This window comes from Leptinotarsa decemlineata, unplaced genomic scaffold (genome assembly GCF_025532065.1).
Source record: "Leptinotarsa decemlineata unplaced genomic scaffold, Ldec_3_MD MMD2_tig00001393_RagTag_RagTag, whole genome shotgun sequence".
NCBI lineage: Eukaryota > Metazoa > Arthropoda > Insecta > Coleoptera > Chrysomelidae > Leptinotarsa > Leptinotarsa decemlineata.
The window spans coordinates 6,806,711-6,825,293 of NW_027412562.1; the positions used below are offsets into that span (position 1 = coordinate 6,806,711).

The 18,583-nt window shown below is 34.3% G+C and overlaps 1 protein-coding gene across 1 annotated transcript in view; it reads right to left on the reverse strand.

Annotated features, from left to right (window-relative positions):
- Nucleotides 1-18,092, reverse strand: part of Drgx (Dorsal root ganglia homeobox) — a 203,101-nt gene extending 185,009 nt beyond the window's left edge. The window contains exon 1 of the mRNA XM_074175921.1: nt 17,861-18,092. The gene's annotated coding sequence lies outside the window, so the exon portion shown is untranslated. The remainder of the gene's footprint in view (nt 1-17,860) is intronic.
- Nucleotides 18,093-18,583: the final 491 nt, after the last annotated feature.

Consider the following 18,583-nt stretch of genomic DNA (forward strand, 5'->3'; position numbering starts at 1 on the left):
ATATTTCAACTTTGTCTTATTTTTCAATGATTTTTCAATGATCTTTACTAATTATACAGTGATGTATGAAACATAGTAGAATAAATGAATAATCAAAGGGCAAACTATCATTATTTGTCTTTCTCAACAAACACTTTCCATGAAAACAATCCAATAGCAACTATCGTGTCGTCAAGATAACCAACATAATCTTCAATTAACTAATTATGTGGGTACTGCTGTGTTTACAGTCAGTCCTAGCTAATAAAGAAGTATAACAGACTGAATTGTTTTTTTATGATTTCTATTATCGAGCTAATCAACTAGATGAGCGGACCGGTTTTTTATGATTGTATTACGAAGTGATTTAGTAGTCAATTGATTTAATAATTGTCTTGTTGATTGGTCTGTATTTTATTAAGATGGCTTGAGACGTCGATTGAAACTGCTTACTGTACATTATGAAGAAATTCGTTTTGGTGAAGGTGCCACGCCAAATATTCGCACTTTGAAGTTTCATAAGATTTTGAGACGCGTCACAAATTTTTCAAGAGGCAAAAAACTGTAAATTGTCTACAATATTTTTATAACCTTATGAGAATTTGAAAAAGATAAAACATGGATTATTCCATTGAAGATATTCTTTATTCGTGAAAATAATTTTTCGCCAAAATTTCAATGACTTGTACAGTAACAAAATTTCATTGAGTGTACCAAATTGAAAGGCAAATTTAGAAACATCAAATTCAAAGCCTATTATGGTAAGAATTGATTTTTTTAATATCTCCAATTTTTCGAGAAAGAACGATAACTTATGATACATCATTGAAACGGTAAAATCTGGTTCTATTCAAAACAGAAAGAATCCAATGTATCGCTCATAAGAAAACATAAAATTGATGATGGTTTCCGGAAGGCGTAACGGGGGATAGCACATCTGAAAACACCATCATGCAGCAGGGAGAAAGTTGAAGTGCAATTTATTTTTGAATCTTGCGAAAAATAATGCCAGAAAAATATGAAAACCATTTTCCGAAATTTCTGTTTTTATTTTCGGATATCTCCGGATATACTCGGAATTTCAGAACTTTCTCAACGGCATATTGTTAGTTAAGCAAATGCACAACTTTGCCCCAATGTAACCATCTTCGTATCTCTCATAATTTCCGAGATCCCAATGGTGAGGATCGAAGATGAAACACCCTTTAAACTTTCAACATTTTAAGTTTTTAAAGGTTGGTTTTGACGCATCGTGATGAACTCTCCACACATAGTAGCACTGAGTATTTTCATTGTCATTTCAACAGTTTCGATAACAAATATAATTATCAAGAACAATGAAGGTAACAGACATAAATATGATTATAATAATATTTTATTCAAAAATTACATAATACTATGTTGTATAGTATTGAGAGAAAACAAGACATACAGGTTTCAATGAAAAGTAAAAACAAGAAACACAATGAAATGTTTTTTTGCAAGCTTAAACTTCTGAAAATTATTGGAATAATTCTTCAAAATGCAGGTGTTTTGCAATGCCATTTTCAATTGATAGTTTGGCCAAGCTTGTCAAACGAAACTGGCTCATTGTAAAACTCATTTTCATTGGACGCTTATGCTGTGCAGACAGAACAATATTTCAGTTAACCTCATAGTTTGAAAATTATATGCAAAATAAAAATACATTTGTATTTTTTGGCCATTTGGAGACCTATGCTAGTACGGGTCCTGTGGCGGACCGCCACTCGTCGGTACGTCACTGCTGGTTTACCAAGCACCCATATCTTTAGAGATTTCAAAGTTTTTTTCTACAAGTATACCCAGGAAAGATTTTAGAAAACTTTCATTCAAAACATAAAGAAATTCAAAACCAAAAATATAATTTGTTGAAATATAACCTCACAGGAATTTTTCACTAGAATTTCCTATTGGAATAAATCTTTCTACCGTCGAAACACTACAATACGAGTGGGAAAGCAATGAATGAAAAAGTTGTTATTATTACTTGATCATTTTTGTGTGGCCTATTCATTAAGAGAAACATATTTTGAACAGAGGAAACTTAAACTTCAAATACTGCAGCATCTTCCCATTTATTTCCCGTGATCATACTCGGTTAGCACCGTTTCGAACTTCCAAAGTTCCACTTGTGGCAGTAGATCACTAAACACTACGTTAGTTTAATAACCTCATTTAACATTCGGGTTTATGGATATGTTATGCGGCTAATGAGATACATCCTGTATGGTGTAAATTAAGTGCAAACTCAATTGCGACGCGTTAAAAAGATTTGGGGAGTCAAAACAATTTTATTTGCATTATCACATTACGGACAACAATGTTCAGTCACTGACGCGATGAATGAATGTATGTACTTCATTCGAGGAGAAACGTTTCACTGAATGTGTTTGAGAACCGATTATTGATCCTATACTACCCCAATAAAAAAATCAAATGATTTTCTCCTTCTATGATTTTTGGAAAAAGCATCAATTATATTTTGTTTCTTGTTGGGCAATATATATATATATATATATATATATATATATATATATATATATATATATATATATATATATATATATATATATATATATTAATGTAAATCACAAAAAGGATTTGAAGCTTTATAACTTCTATTTAGTTATTTGCGAGCGCTTTCGACAGCTGGTCGTGCTATCATCTTCTAGACTCTACTCTAAAGCCTAATTTTGAAGTGCTGTTGTTCTTGTCTTCACTTCAACATTATTTACATTTTGAAAAGTTATCAATAATTTTATGCAAGGTACGTACAAAACAAAAAATTGTAAATATTCAACAAATTAATCAATTCAAATGAAAAACAACAGTAATACAAAAAATTGTATTCTATTTCAGGAAACCAGTCAAATATCCAATGTGTTACAAAAAAATTTTTTTTGAATAAACAATTGAAAAAGCCTGTAGCCAGGGGCGAAACGTCTTGACAATTATTTGAAAAAAATTTTCCAAAAGAATTCAAAACCCAAGAACAACGAAACAACTGTGAATATATATATATATATATATATATATATATATATATATATATATATATCTATATATATATATATATCTATATATATATATATATATCTATCTATCTATATATATATATATATATATATATAGAGAGAGAGAGAGAGAGAGATATTTTTCTCAACACCTCAGATGGATTCAGGTTCAAACACAAATATAACTTACGAAATAAATAAACTGAATTTCAGATGCCTCTGTAAATACATTTTGGAAAGACACAACTGACAATAGAAATGGGAAACAATTCAATATAATATAAAATCTAAATTCTAAATTGAAATTAACTAGTGTGAACATTAAATTATGCTGGATAATGTTCTATGCTAAACCGATCTATGTAAGGTGAAGTTTATGAAATGTCACTTAATCTGTCCTGGATACTTTGTAGTTTTATGTTCGATGGAAATCCATGAATTTGATTTTTGTTCAGTTGTCCAGTGCTTCCTCTTGAATAAATTATTTATATGTGCATATATTTTATATTCAATATGGAAAAAGGTAAATATCTGGTTTTCCTTCTGTGTGTTTTGTGCAGTGAAAATCACGTCTCCACTGGATTCTCCTCTCGTCTGCTGGAAATTCTCCAAGTAATAAATTTATACATTTCTTGATAAGTTCCTTGGTTGGAATTGGCTTATACAGGTTAGTATTAATTATAACTTCTTACAGGTATTATTTTTTTATGTAATTATTCAATATCTACTAACTTTTCCATTAATTTTAATTAAATTCTGGCAGCAAAAGATTTGACGTGGCGTCTGTTTTCGTCGCCTTGAGAAAACTGTTTTGTTGATAAAAAAGTTAAATCATTTCCTTAGTTAGTAACTATTAATTTTTGTTAACTTTGATATCTTAAAAACTATTTTCTCTAGAAGTTTGCTACTTATTTCTAAATTTAGATATATCTTTCCTTGATATTTGTGTAAATACATATTTAACCTCACTTAAGTCTAAACGTATATATTTTTCGCTAGCATCGTTTCATATCCGTAACTAGGGAAACGGTTTACAAAAATAATTTTCAAACTTTTCCCGTTCTTTCATTTTTGTTTTCATGTAAAGTATGTGAGCTTCTAGACATGTACAGGGTTTACTTCTTTTTACGAATTTTCCTGAGATGTTGTGAATGTATCTATCCACTGTTGTTATCGAGTCATTTTTTAACAAAAGATATGTAGATGACATATTCATCATCTGGCCCCACGGAAAACAAGAACTAGACCGGTTTGTGACCTACCTGAACAACATCCATCCCCGCATCCAGTTCACCACCGAAAGAGAGGAGAACAGGCAGCTACCTTTCCTAGACCTACTCATAACACGAAAACCAACTGGCAACTTGGGTTATACAGTTTACCGAAAACCCACACACACCAACCGCTACCTACAAGCAGCATCACACCACCACCCTACCCAGCTACAATCCGTAGCCAACACGTTAATATCCCGCAGTTTCCGCCTAACAGAACCAACAAACAGGGCAACAGAATTGGAGGAGACAACAACGGCTCTGCGACAAAATGGTTACGGACCAAAGATCATTCAAAAGGCCATCGACAGACAAAGAAGAACCAAAAAAACATCCCCTAGATCAAGAGAAGACTCTCCACACGACAGACAATCTGTGACACTACCTTATATCAAAGGTGTGACCGACAAAATCGGGAGAATACTAAGACGTAAAAACATTCGGACAACCTACAAACCACACAAAACGATATCCAGTTGGCTGCCCAGACCGAAAGAGAGAATCTCCCTAGAAAACCAAGGAGTATATAGCATCACATGCGAGGACTGTGGACAACAATATATCGGTCAGACCAACAGACGTATATCTGCCAGAACCCAGGAGCACAAAAACTCGATAAGAACAAAACAAACCTCCTCTGCCCTCTTTCAACACCATCTACAAACAGGTCACAAGATTAATTTTGAGTCCACGAAACAGATAGCACAGGTGCAAAACCCAAGAATTCGACAAATCAGGGAAGCAATCGAAATCGAAAAGCAAGGCCTCATCAACAAAAGGGATGACTCACTAAACATCCCAAGGATTTGGAAATCAATAATTAAAAACAACCACCAAAGACAACCACAAATTGATAATGAACCATCGCAGGTTGGAGAACCGCCAGAAGACATTCACAACCCTCAGGTAGAAAAACAGATAGGAGAACTACCAAAAGCCATCAACAACCGTCAGGTAGGAAAACAGGTAACAAATCCATACAACTTACGCAAGCGAAACCATATAAAAACACCACAAGAAGAACCTAACATCAGTTACACCTCTCGAAGCGAAGCAGTAACTCGTCTTGATAATGCCATCTGAGATGATGGCGAAACGTCGACTATCGAATAGTACCCAACGGATGAACACCCGGAAGAACAACACATCATATTCTACCATCCGTGAAAACCTACATTGTAATATATATATATATATATATATATATATATATATATATATATATATATATATATATATATATATATATATATATATATATATATATATATATAATATTTTTGTGAATAATAACTAATTTTCCTTTATTTTCAGTATTTTACTATTAATGTAAGTTACAAAAATGATTTGAAGCTCAATAACTTCTATTTGATTATCTGTGAGTGCTTTCGACAGCTGTTGTGCTGTCATTCTCCAGGCACTACTGTATCTGCAGATCTGGAGGGGTCTCTGGAAGAAAGAGCAATTGGCAAGCACAGGTAAAGTACCTTAGTCTTCTAATAGATCGTAGACTCACCTGGACCCCGTACTTTAATAGAGATGGACCAGAGATGTATCAAAAGTCTGCACCCTCTGACCAACAGAAGACCCAAATGAAACCTACGAAATAAACTCCCAATCTATAACATGATGTTCAAGCCTGTCACAATGTACGCTTCAGGCGTCTGGGGACAAGCGGCTCCGTCGAATCTCTCTCGTCTGGAGGGATTGCAATTTAATATAAAGCGGATGATAGTGAATGCTCCGTGGTTCGTACGGAATGACGTCATCCGCAGATATTTGAAGCTGCCTTCCGTTCGGCAGTTCATCTAGTCGAAGAATCGGCGAGTTCTCGATAGTGTGGAAACTCACGATAATCCGTTAGTTACGAAAGCTATAGATTATGCTGTAGACGACCCCTCCCGATATAGAAGGCCCCGACACTCTGTCGAATGAGGCTCTCATATTCTCCGTTAATGGGTGAACAATCTTTTCATCCACTCACCACAACCAGGTAGGGGTTCACCGTAAAGGACGGTACTGATGTCTGAGGACTTTCATGCCACCAAGTCAGTATTCTCCATTTGTTCTTTTGACAAACGCACGCCGAAAGGATCAGGGAGCCAGGCTCCAACCTGTATCAACTCAAGACGTCAATATGTACGAGTTATGAATATATGGTTATGACATCGGAATCAAAGTCCAATCGAACCAACGGAAGAGCCCGGGAGAGCCAAGACTAAAAGAAGCACGACAAATTCGATCAAATGTCATGGTTTTGCTTAGTTTTTTCTTCGATTACCGTGGCGTAGTGCATTAGGAGTTCTTTCCACATGGTCGTACGGTCAATAAGGAGTATTACCATGAAGTTATGCTCCGCTAACGAGAAACAACGCCAAGAAAACGTCCGGTATTGTGGAAAAACAATTCATGGCTTTTGCATCACGATAATGTACCTGCTCACTCGTCATTGATTGTTCGTAATTTTTTGGCCTGAAACAACACCGTAGTTATGCCTCAGCCACCGTATTCACCAGATTTGCCCCCCTGCGACGTTTTCCTGTTGTCAAATTTAAAGATTTCTATGAAATGACGGCGTTTTTGCGCCGAGCTGAGAGAGCTCGGAGACATAATAAAAATATGCATATCAGAACTGCTTCAAGGATTGGAAAAAACGCTGTCATAAGTGTATTTTATCTGATAATAACTACTTTGAATGGGACGAAATAGAAATTGATGAATAAATGAATATAGACTCAAATCTGAAAAGTATAGAAAAAAATATTAAACAAAAATTTCAACATTTCGAATCTAGAAGCGATTCATGAACTGCAATCATGCATTCACTTACATCAAGTGATGTGTACATATAGACTGTTCAACATGCAATGTACACCAAGAAATCAAGTTCATTCTTATAATACTCGCATCAGAATAATATGTGCACAAGATAGCTTCTCATGTTTGTTTGAAGGTGGTTGACAATGTTTCGTGGTGTATTTCATCAGTTCGGACTTCCGTTGTCTGATATAATATAAATTGATTTGACAACCCTGAAAGAATCTGTAAAAAAATAAAAAAAGATTAACCGAAAAATAACAATTTTATTAAACAAAAAACTGAAATTACAAAGAAATAACATACAAGCAACAACAAAAAAAAATAAATATTAATACAAGCTGAAAATTACAAAATTGAAAAATATTATTATTCGGGTTATCACTCGAATTTTTTAATTTGATTAATTTTTTTTTTAATTTTTTAAATTTTCTAATTTTCAGCTTGTATTAATATTTCAATTTCTTTAGTTGTTGTTTGTATATTATTTCTTTGTAATTTCAGTTTTTCGTTTAATGAAATTGTTATTTTTCGGTTATTCTTCTTTTAATTTTTTTTTACAGATTCTTTCAGGGATTTCAAATCAATTTATATTATATTAGACAATGAAAGTCCGAACTGATGAAATATATATATATATATATATATATATATATATATATATATATATATATATATATATATATATATATTTAGAGGCGACCTAGTCGCCTCTATTTCAAATGATATAAAAATGGCAAATGAACTTCGAATACTGTTCCATATTTGTTATAATCTGATATAAACTAATTTGCAATGCGACATATCGTTCATTAGTCTTCAAATTTATTGTTTCAAATACGGACCTCTAGTTTTCTTAATCGATTTTTATAGCCACTGTTATAACAAATTCAGCTATGTATTACAATATATTTTTCGAGGTTGGAAATACTGATGTTTTCTCAGAATATTGAATGAAAAATCTTCCAACAACTCAACTAGAGTCTCCGACAAGAATTCCAAATTTAATTTCCCAGGCAAAGATGTCTCAGAAAAAGGACTCTCTCTTGGAAACAAAATATATCTGTTTTACGAAATTCAATCATTTATCTAATGAGTTTTGTCATTACCCACTAGTATACAGTGCATTTCTTTAATGAATACTTTATTTTGAAGTGGAATTGACAGATGAAACTTTCAAGGGCGACCGAAAGGATTTTTAATGAACGTTTTCCGAATCGTCCTATCTGTAAAAAATATTTGAGGGAACTTGTATCCAAATTCACAACTACCGGTAGTGTACATAACAAAAAGCCCCCAAGTCATTCGTCCATTCCGGAAGAACAACAAGTGCAAATAATTGGTGAGATGGTAGTAAATCCTGAGCAGTCTACTCATTCCGTCGCGAATGTTTGTAAGGTGTCTCCTTCTACTGTGTGAAGACTTTTGAAGAGGAATAGGTATCATCCATACAAAATTAAAATGGTACACCAATTAACTGAAGATCACCCTGATCGAAGAACAGAATTCTGAGAAATCATGACGGAAACCATTGCATCCTACCTATCTCCACAATATTTGTTTTAGTGACGAATGTACATTTTTTCAAACGGTAATGTTCACAGACAAAATTACCGTTATTGGAGTGACACCAACCCTCACGTTTTCTGGGAAACACATACCTAATATCCAGAAAAATTTACGTTTGGGCAGGAATATTGGGAAACCATATTGTAGGACCTCTATTTATTGATCAAAATTTAACAGGGGAACTATATTTGAATAAGCTGGAAACTACTGTTGACGCTCTCATCACTGAAATCGTCGTAGCGAATCCTAATGAATTCGATTTGGATATTGTATTCCAACAAGATGGAGCACCACCACATTACTCCAGACAAGTAAGAAACTATTTGGATACTACTTTTCCCGGTCGTTGGATTGGCCATCTAGGTCCTACAGAATGGCCAGCCCGCTCGCCAGATTTGACATCTTTGGACTTTTTTTATGAGATATTTGAAACAGAAGGTGTACGAAACTGAACCTGCTTCAATATTGGATATACGGCAGAAAATAATAAATATTTGTAGTGATATTGACATTACTGTGTTTGAAAATGTTCGGTGTGAAATATCGGATGTTCATATGTCAAGAAGTGCATGGCAACCATTTCGAGCATCTTTTGAACTGACCTCAAGCTTATTACCTCATATTATGTAGTTAATGTCAATGTATGCAAGCAATTATTAACAGTTCCGCCATTTTGTAGTAGTTGAAGATATCGTTATTATATTCTAGGGTTGTGAAGCATTTGTCAGTCGCTATCTTGAAAGTTTCATCTGTGAATTTTACTTCAAAATAAAGTACTCATGCATTAATTTCATTATCCCAAATTTCAAATTTCAATTTTTTGGGATGACCCGTTCAAAAAATATAAAGGGGGGGGGCATTAAAGAAATGCACTGTATAAAAGACATTGTTAAAATTCTATGATATGTATAGTGTTATTGATTTTCATCAAGTAACGGGTCAGACTAATCATAGATAGATATTTGTACATTCAAATAAGATTATCAATGTCAGATAATCTGTTGAGGATATTTTTTTTGGTTACATTGGTAACACATTCTCAAAAATTTTTATAGGAAAACTAATAGGAAATCAAGTGTAGGGACAGCAGTATTATGACTTACATTATTGAATGTACTACAATATTCCACTACCAAGTTAGTACATAATGTAAACAATGATCAGTAATAATAATTTACGAATTTTTCAATAACCTGCATGATCTTTGATCAGTTCCACACTGCTGTGAATATTAGAGCCTTTGAAAACAAGCTGTCTGGTATTATTTTTGCTTAAAATACCTCAAAATTGTTATCGAGATAAATCCTTGGTTATATTACCGCTTCATTTTCGAATTCTTGGCTGAATTAATGGATTTCAGTATGACATTTTTTAACGTTAATTGGTCTGACTTCAAGAGATAATCCAAATTTTCATCCAACCTCCAGGGCATTTCTTCATGCTATGCCAGACAGTTTCCGTACGAATCAACATCTTTCTAATCTGTTTGAGCATCCCTTGCTCTTATACAAAGTCAACAAACTAGAACGTTATTGGCAATTAATTTCGGTTAATTTCATTAAACCGTGATTTCCCGTTGAGATATCAACTCAGGATATTTGGATAATAAGCTCGTTGAGAACAAGTTTCGGGATATCTCGCAGATCTCTACACCAATTGTGCAGATATGAAGTACTACAAAGTGGTACTTCCTGTGACCGAATTGTCGCTTTCATTATCGAAGAGGCTCTACTTTTCACACTGACTCTCAAGTGGTTACCATGAGGGGTTGAAGAGGGTGATTATAAAACTGATAATCGTCAACAACAAAAGAGAAGCGTAAAATACTATTTTTCATTCTTTGAGGTATCATGAAGACATACCAAAAGATTGCATGTTGAAATAACAACATTCATTCAACTCTAAAATAAATACTTCAATTGATAATATGTAAGGGTTTGTTCTGGTCATGAAAAGTTGAACTGGAAAATAAATACAAATAAAGAATACACCAGAACTGAAACATTCTTCTCGACGTTCTTTCCACCATCAAAGTTGGCATCTTCAGGACGCCATCTTTCCTCCGAGTTTTTTTTTTTCGACAAAGCACTGGTAGATTTTAATACACACTGAATTGTTTGAGAAGTAGTCGAAATACTTTGTTGAAAGTTATGTTCGAAGAATAATAATACATTTCTACTATATAACTATACCAAGATACTAAGTTAGTCAAGATTGGCTTCCTATACAGTTTCAAGTGTTTATTATGAGTTTTGCAGATGTGTTATATTTTATATAGCTACAAATATATCATCAGATAATTCAGAATTTCAGATTCCTACATACAAAAAAGCCACATGTAAAAATTTATTTCCTATTAGGAATCAAACCTCAACCTACCTTGGGACCTATACGATTGTATTTCAAGCGGAAATCTAAGCAATGAAGCTGCTGACTCCCTTGCAAAGGAGGGTACTGCAAGTAGTTTCATCGGACCAGACCTGTCATTGGCAATGCTTTAGGTTTTACCAAACGTACATTGGACACCTGTATGGCAAGAAAATTTGAAGACTTCCGGCAAAATCTTCCAGGCTCACTCCAAGACGTTCATTCTCCCTTCGAACTTTGAAACCAAACAGTTGTTGGACTACAGTAGGGATGAACTACGATATCTAACAGGCCACTGTCATTTGAATCATCATATGCAGAGACTTGGACTGTCGGAAGACAGTGTGTGCTGCCTCTGTTTGGAAAATTATGCAACAATAGAGCACATACTTTGTGTATGCCCCGTTGGGAACCGAATCAGGTCTTTAGAGTTGGGCAGAGCCGTACTCTTTCCATCTGACCTGAAAAACTACTCACCATATAAACTAATCGGCTTCCTCAAGAAGCTGGATTTATTTGGTCGAATTTGAATAGGTGTGAGCCACAATAAACCCGCGCGGGTTGCGGTGGAGGGACGAATAGGCCCACACACTTTTGACCTAACCTAACCTAATCTAGAAATCAAAGGTATTCAATATGCTTTCCTTCGATTTTTAACGAATTACAAATATTCATTCTTCTGAAAACATTCCAAAGGAACACCCAATTCAAAGTTAAGCAATATTTGGGTATTACATCAATAATTCCAATGGAAAAATGATAATAGTGAATCAAAACCATTCAAAGTTTTCAAGTTCATTGAAATAAATATTCTATTCCCTATGATTTTTCTCCCAGCTCCTTATTGTCATGTTTTTTTTAAATAATACTGTTATCACTTACTAGCAACACTATACGGCGCTATTAGGCAATACTGCTTATATTAATGGCTGATAATGCAGTTTTTTTTATAATTGACAGAAATATATCAAAATGTACTATTAGTGTATGGGCTTGAGTATAATTTGCACCGGATTATTTTTTAGTATGTCTATTTTGAATTGTACATTCGCATTTTCAGGCCATACATCATTTTCCTTCTGTAAACTAATGTTCTCACTTCGCAAATTTCCCCTACCTTTGTTTTTTTCGCAAGTGAGGTCTCCGGATGAAAATCTTCTCTATTCTGGTATCCTCTACACCTCAACATCCAGTGAGTAGTTTTGTTATCATTATGGATTGTTACATATCATAGTCGTGTCTAATACTATTATAGTTTTTGTTATCTCCACAGCTAGTTCAAGGACCATATTTGAAATTGACCATCACATTTTTCTTTGCCTGTAGTTATACCACCCAATGTAAAGTCAAACACTTTCTGTGTCTTTGTTGATTTATCTGCAGCTGAGGTCTCCATATTACAGCCCTTTTTTGCTCAGGTATCCTCTCAATTTGCAATGTCCAGTTAGTAGACCTGTAGTTGTTGTGAGTTAATTCCTGTTTTGTCGAAGAAGGTTTTTCTTGTGTATAGAGCCCAAACATTATGTCTGGTTTCAGCCCCCTTCTCATTCCATAGGTACTTCTGGCGGAAATTAGTGCAACCTCAACACTTTCTAGATGTTGGTTCCAGGCCAGTCTGGACTCTAGTATCACTCTGAGGCATTCGACAGATGTATTTGTTCTCGAAGTTTTGGAGGTCCTAGGATCCCTGTATTGCACCTCTTGGGTTGTGTTCGACCCCTCTTCCTTGGCCCATCTAGTTATAATATCCAGGATCTTCTGCTTGCGTCCTTCCACTATATGTATTAACGTGTTTGCGCTGGACAGGGATGAGCAAATCGTCTGCATAGCTCATTCCTTTATAGGGTTTCATTTCGTTATTGATTTTTATTTTTGTTTTATAACTTCTTCTTAGGAAATTAACTCCATTTCCATATAACTCTATTATCGAGCAGTCGTCCAAAATATCCATCTGCTTGGGTTTCTTATGTTAATTCTTTTATTTTAATTTTGAATAGCATTTTTGAATTTTTTCATCACATATCATTGGAATGCTCTCTTCCCTTGAACCGAAAGTTTATTGCCACAAACATATGGATATTTAGATCGACAGGCACCACTTGGGATGTTTCGAGTAGGTACTCATTGTTAACACTTTTCATACTCATACTCATCCGTGCCAATGATGTTTCTTTTACTATGGTCATGTAACCCAAACTCCCCCGCAGCTTGTGCTGCAGGTGGAAACACTGGTTATCAAATGCGCTCTCAATATCCAAGCATACAGCTAAAAGTACTTCCTTGTTCTTGTAAGCGAATTCTGCTTTTTCCGTGTCCCGGCTGAAAGTTGTTTCTGATGTCTCAAATCAATATCCCTTGCAAAAGATTGTGAACACTTTCGTGTGGAGCATGGATCTATATTCATCTAGCGAATGACTGTAATAGTTTTTAATTTCAATGTCAAGAAGTTGTTGGACGATTGATATTCGTTTCTTAAATATTAAGAAACTTCAGTGGTACGGTGAATTTCACATTCGAAATTGGTATATTCTTACCACACTCGTTTATGAATATGTACTGGTTCTCTGTTCTCTTTCGAACATAAATTATTTTTCTCTTGAGATCCAGAGCCTCAATTACGAATATAACATGACGGGGTGTTGCTGTGCTCTTGTTGCATTGCCTACAGTTATAGGTTCTCCATTTTGCAGACAACGCTTTTTTGTTCAATCAATCCTTATAATCATTTCGTGTCGATTTTTACTCTTTCCAAGCAGTTTCTCAGTTCTATTATGAGCTTTCCCGGTGTATATATTCCCAGATCTATTATCAATTACTCTGTATGTTTTGTCAATCGTATGAGACCCAAAAAATAAGAGCGTTATCAATTCCGAGATGAAATAGGTCATAAGTGGAGTTCCTCAAAGCTCTGAACTGTATTCCATACTATTATCACAATGACTCTTGTGAACTACCGGTTCGATCTACATTCACCAAATCATGCAGATGTATTTCTCATCATACAAAATGATTTTGATGAAAAAGAATGAAAAAAGAATTTTCTCATTTGATACACTGATTCAATGCCAGCCGACTGAACTTAAGAATCGAAAAATCTGATTTGATGCATTTTCATTAGAGTAAAATATGTAGCGAATATATCAATATTTCATCTCAGAGTGCCATTTACGTGAAAAATGTTTCAGAAGTCAAGCTTTCGAGTTATCTCTTCGAAGAGTGTTTTCCTCTGTCTATTCAGTTTGTGTCCCAAACATTCGTTAAGAAATTGAATCAGATAACATTCAGAGAATCAAGTGTTCATGTAAGTGAAATTTCACCTTTTTCATTCACTATATTGTGTAGCAATCCTGTGAATGATATCTGATTCATCTCCAAAACGAATGTTTGGAATACAAACTGAATACAGGAAAGTGTTTTTTGTATAATTTAATGTTCTTATAAGCGTAGCTATATCGAAAATATGTTTTTTTAGTGTAATTCAATGTTTATAAGAAAGTAGTTTCGAGAGAGATTTTTCTTCCATATCTGAAAGTTACTTCTTTGCATGATCTACGCATTTGTATAGAATTCATTTTTTCAAATCGATTGCGTCCTTTCTTTCTTTGAAAGATTCCCACAATTTTTTTATGAAGATTAAGAACTACAAAGCCAAAAGATGAAATTATACTGAGTTATATAGTACTGTTTTGAGGTTGTGTTTATAGTACAAAAACTTAACGTACGGCCTCTTATATGCATTTCTATTTCGTGGAGATCACTTCAAGTTCCTTGACGTTTTTGCTTTGCTTGTTAATAATCACCAAAATAGTTATTTTATATCTTTCGGCATTAGGAAATTATGGGTTAAATTCGGGATCTACAGCCGCCGACAGTTTCATGCTTTCTGTCGTATTTTGACGTGTAGATTATGAAACCGGAAAAAATCGGTTCTCTCTCCTATTCCCAAAGCTCGTTACGAGTTTTGAGCCTCATTTTTGCACAATACAAACTATAGAATCATAAGTAATGATTCACATCACCTTCACATGTTACTTCATCGTATTTGACACTCTTCAGTAGAATAATCAACATTTTTTCTATAAATTAATTGACGGAGCTGCTTTTTTCTGAAATATAACTATATGTATCTGTCTGTTAATATCTGTTTTTCCGTTAATCAGCTATCGCCCCTCTACGAACGACAACTCTCAAAAGTCGAAACTTGTGCGAGCTAAGGACTAACGAGGTCTTACCTTCTAACAGGATATCAGGTATATGACCTTATAATATACAGGTGTCACCGAAAAACAAATCCATCTTTTAATTAAGTTTGTATGGGCAAAATGGTGATTATCAAAATAAAAAGTGTCAAAGAAAGTGAAATATGGTGATGTGCTAAATAAATACTTGCAATTTTATTGTATGTCTTATACAAAAAAGAAGTCTCTAAGATTTCGGACCTTTAGAGGGCTGTAACGCGATAAATGAAGGAAAGCGCCGGTGTTCTCTTTCTACTTTACCAAAAGAGGAAAGAAATAACTTATGTCATCACAATGAAAAATCTTCACGAAGATATGTAGATCATGACGGAACTTGCTATCAGATATGAATTGAATGAAAAAACCCTTTCACATGAACATTTTGAAATCATTACTTTCATATGAACAGTAAATCACATGGAAATCACGTTTTTCGATCAGTTTGTAATCAAAACATTCGTGCTCGAATTGAAACATTGAAGTAGAATACAAAGGATTATAGTGTACTTCGAAGTTTTTGGGCAAGATCCTCGTCTCATATACCCATCAGCACCGTTTCGGAGAACACTACAAGATGAGGCACTCGTTTCTTTCATAACATTACGACTGTAATGTAAGAGAGAAATCTGCTCTTGCAGAATGACAGGTCGTACATTCAAAAGGTTAGTTAATTCTCGCCATAGGAACTTAATTTGAATGTAAAAGGAGTTTTTTTATGAATAATCTTTTTGACTTTCTATCTACCGTTGAACCAATAATGTAGTAAACTTCGAAAAGCAGGAAGAAATAAAATAACTACAATAAAAACTTTTTTTCACTGATATGTTCACCATGCATACATAGAAGTTACTCCCAGATTCAAACAGGATAGAAATATACTTGTGTATGGTCTACATTTTCATACCTATATAAACTTTTCATTGTAGTTAATTTTTTTGTCTTTCTTCGAAAATTTCTCCCTTTTTTCGTTTTTTTCCCGAAAATCTTATTTATCCCCAAAGTATTCCTTCATCAATTGAAGTTTTACCATAATTGAAGAAAGGTAATGACTTCTAAATTATTAACTTCAATGTAAAATGACACCGAAAGATGCGGAACAGTGAATAATTTCAAAAAAACTATTTGTTGAATATAAACTTCTTCTCTATCGAAAGATACATACAAATCAGGTACTTTTTTTTTGCTACATCATCGAGTAGTGAGCAGTGACACAAACTGTAATTTTCTAATGAAAAATGAATCATTTTCAGCTAATTTCTGTATTTTTTTTAAATTGAATTTTTTCATATAAATCGCACTTCCCCTTGAACTTCTGTGATATTTAGTTCATCTCTCTGATAAAAACTATTATACAATTTCAGCAGAATTAATATAAATGTCGACGCTATACCGCTATACAGCAAATTGACAAAATTGGGACTCTCACACCAACTGCGTACTCTAATTGAATCATATCTAGTTAACAAAAAACAATTCGTCAAATATGAATCTTTCAAATCAGCTCAGTACGTAGTTACATCTGGGGTACCACAAGGTTCTAATCTGGGACCTCTTTTATTTTTAATTTCTATTGATGACTTGGCAACCTCTTTGAATATTCCTAGCCCACTATTTGCAGACGACCTGGAACTATATCATAAAATCGACATCACTGACTGCCAACGTGTACAACATGAATTACATGTAATTAAACTTTGGTGTAATAATAATCGTCTATAACTGAAAGTATCCAAATGTAAAATAATATCATTAACAACGAAAAATCGAACTTTAATGTACGATTATTTAATCAATAATACTACAATCAACCGCGTATACGAGATAAAAGATCTTGGTATAGCATACGACAGTAAATTAGCATTTACAACACATATGCTGCTGATGCAAATAGTATGCTTGTATTCATTTACAGAAATGGCGTATGCCAAATCTAAGTTAGAGAATGGCTCTGTGTTATGGAATCCAGTTTACGACTACCAAAAAACATCAATTGAGAGCGTGCTAAGAAAAAACTTATGTTTAGAATTTGTTGACACGATTTGATATGAGATCTTTGGAAAATAGAAGAGTTATCCTTCGTATAAAATTTCTGCATAAATTACTAAACAACAATATTGACAGTACGGTTCTTCTACCCGAGATCAATTTCTTAGTACCAAGAAGTGAACGTCGACACAATCTGAAATTCTATTGCGAAGAATCATGCACAAATGTTATGCTACGATCACAATTGAATTTTATGTGCAGTGAACATTGCGATATTCATTGCGACTCTCTGAACGCGTTGGTATCATGTATCCACAATTACTTTTAATAATACTATAAATAACATTTGTGTCAGTACTGCTACATTACAGGATTTGTGACTTTTTGTGTTATATACTCAATTTTTAATATCTCTTTTGAAATTCTATGTATACGAATATTTTATATATACTTTATTTTAGCATTTACTTTTATACATTTCTATATTCAATTATTTTTGAAATTTATTTCACATATACTCTGTAAAAATAGCATTTCCTGTAAGCAGTTTTATACATCCCAGCTCCTTCACCAAATATTCTAAATCTGAACCTACCTTGTGACTGTCCCCGAAAATCGTGATGCTGAGTTTGGGGGAAACCCCCTCGTCGTTCCCAAAAATTTTTCGACGAATCGAACAAGGTCACACCAAGTTTTTTCGCAAGAGAACAAAATTATCGACACATACTAGTTTGAATCTCTGAACAACAAAAATTCGTATTCGAAACGAGTGATTTCAAATCGGGAAAAGCACACACCGCCGCGAGCTTTAGAGAAAACAATTGTCAACTGCTTTTGGACCATTTGTCAGAAGACACACGAGACTAAACGTTGTTAGGGGAGGTACGTGCGCAGCATCATCAGAGCTTGCGCTCTGCACACCCGGAGTTCGGAGGCGTGGTTTGACGTCCCAAAGAGCGAGATGGCTCGGCGAGAGATGCAAATGGAAGAAAAGAGACAGACCATGCCTCTACAAAGATCCTTCCGGTAAATGCCGGATCTTTCTTAAATGGTGGGGGCAGATAGCGATACTGTTTATGGGCTAAACACTAAACAGTTTTTTATGAGCGGATTAGAGAGAGAAGGGTTTACTGGATTTGTCTCGGTTAAAAGGAAGACGGATGAGGTGTATCTTTGTATTGTGATATATTTACTTAGTGCTATTGGCGAGAGAGATTTTGTGTAACGTCCTTTTCATTTGTCGTGTGTCGGTGGGTTATTCTTGCTTACTTTTTTATTATTCAGAAACCAATTTGGGGTTCGTTCTGCGGTTTTATTC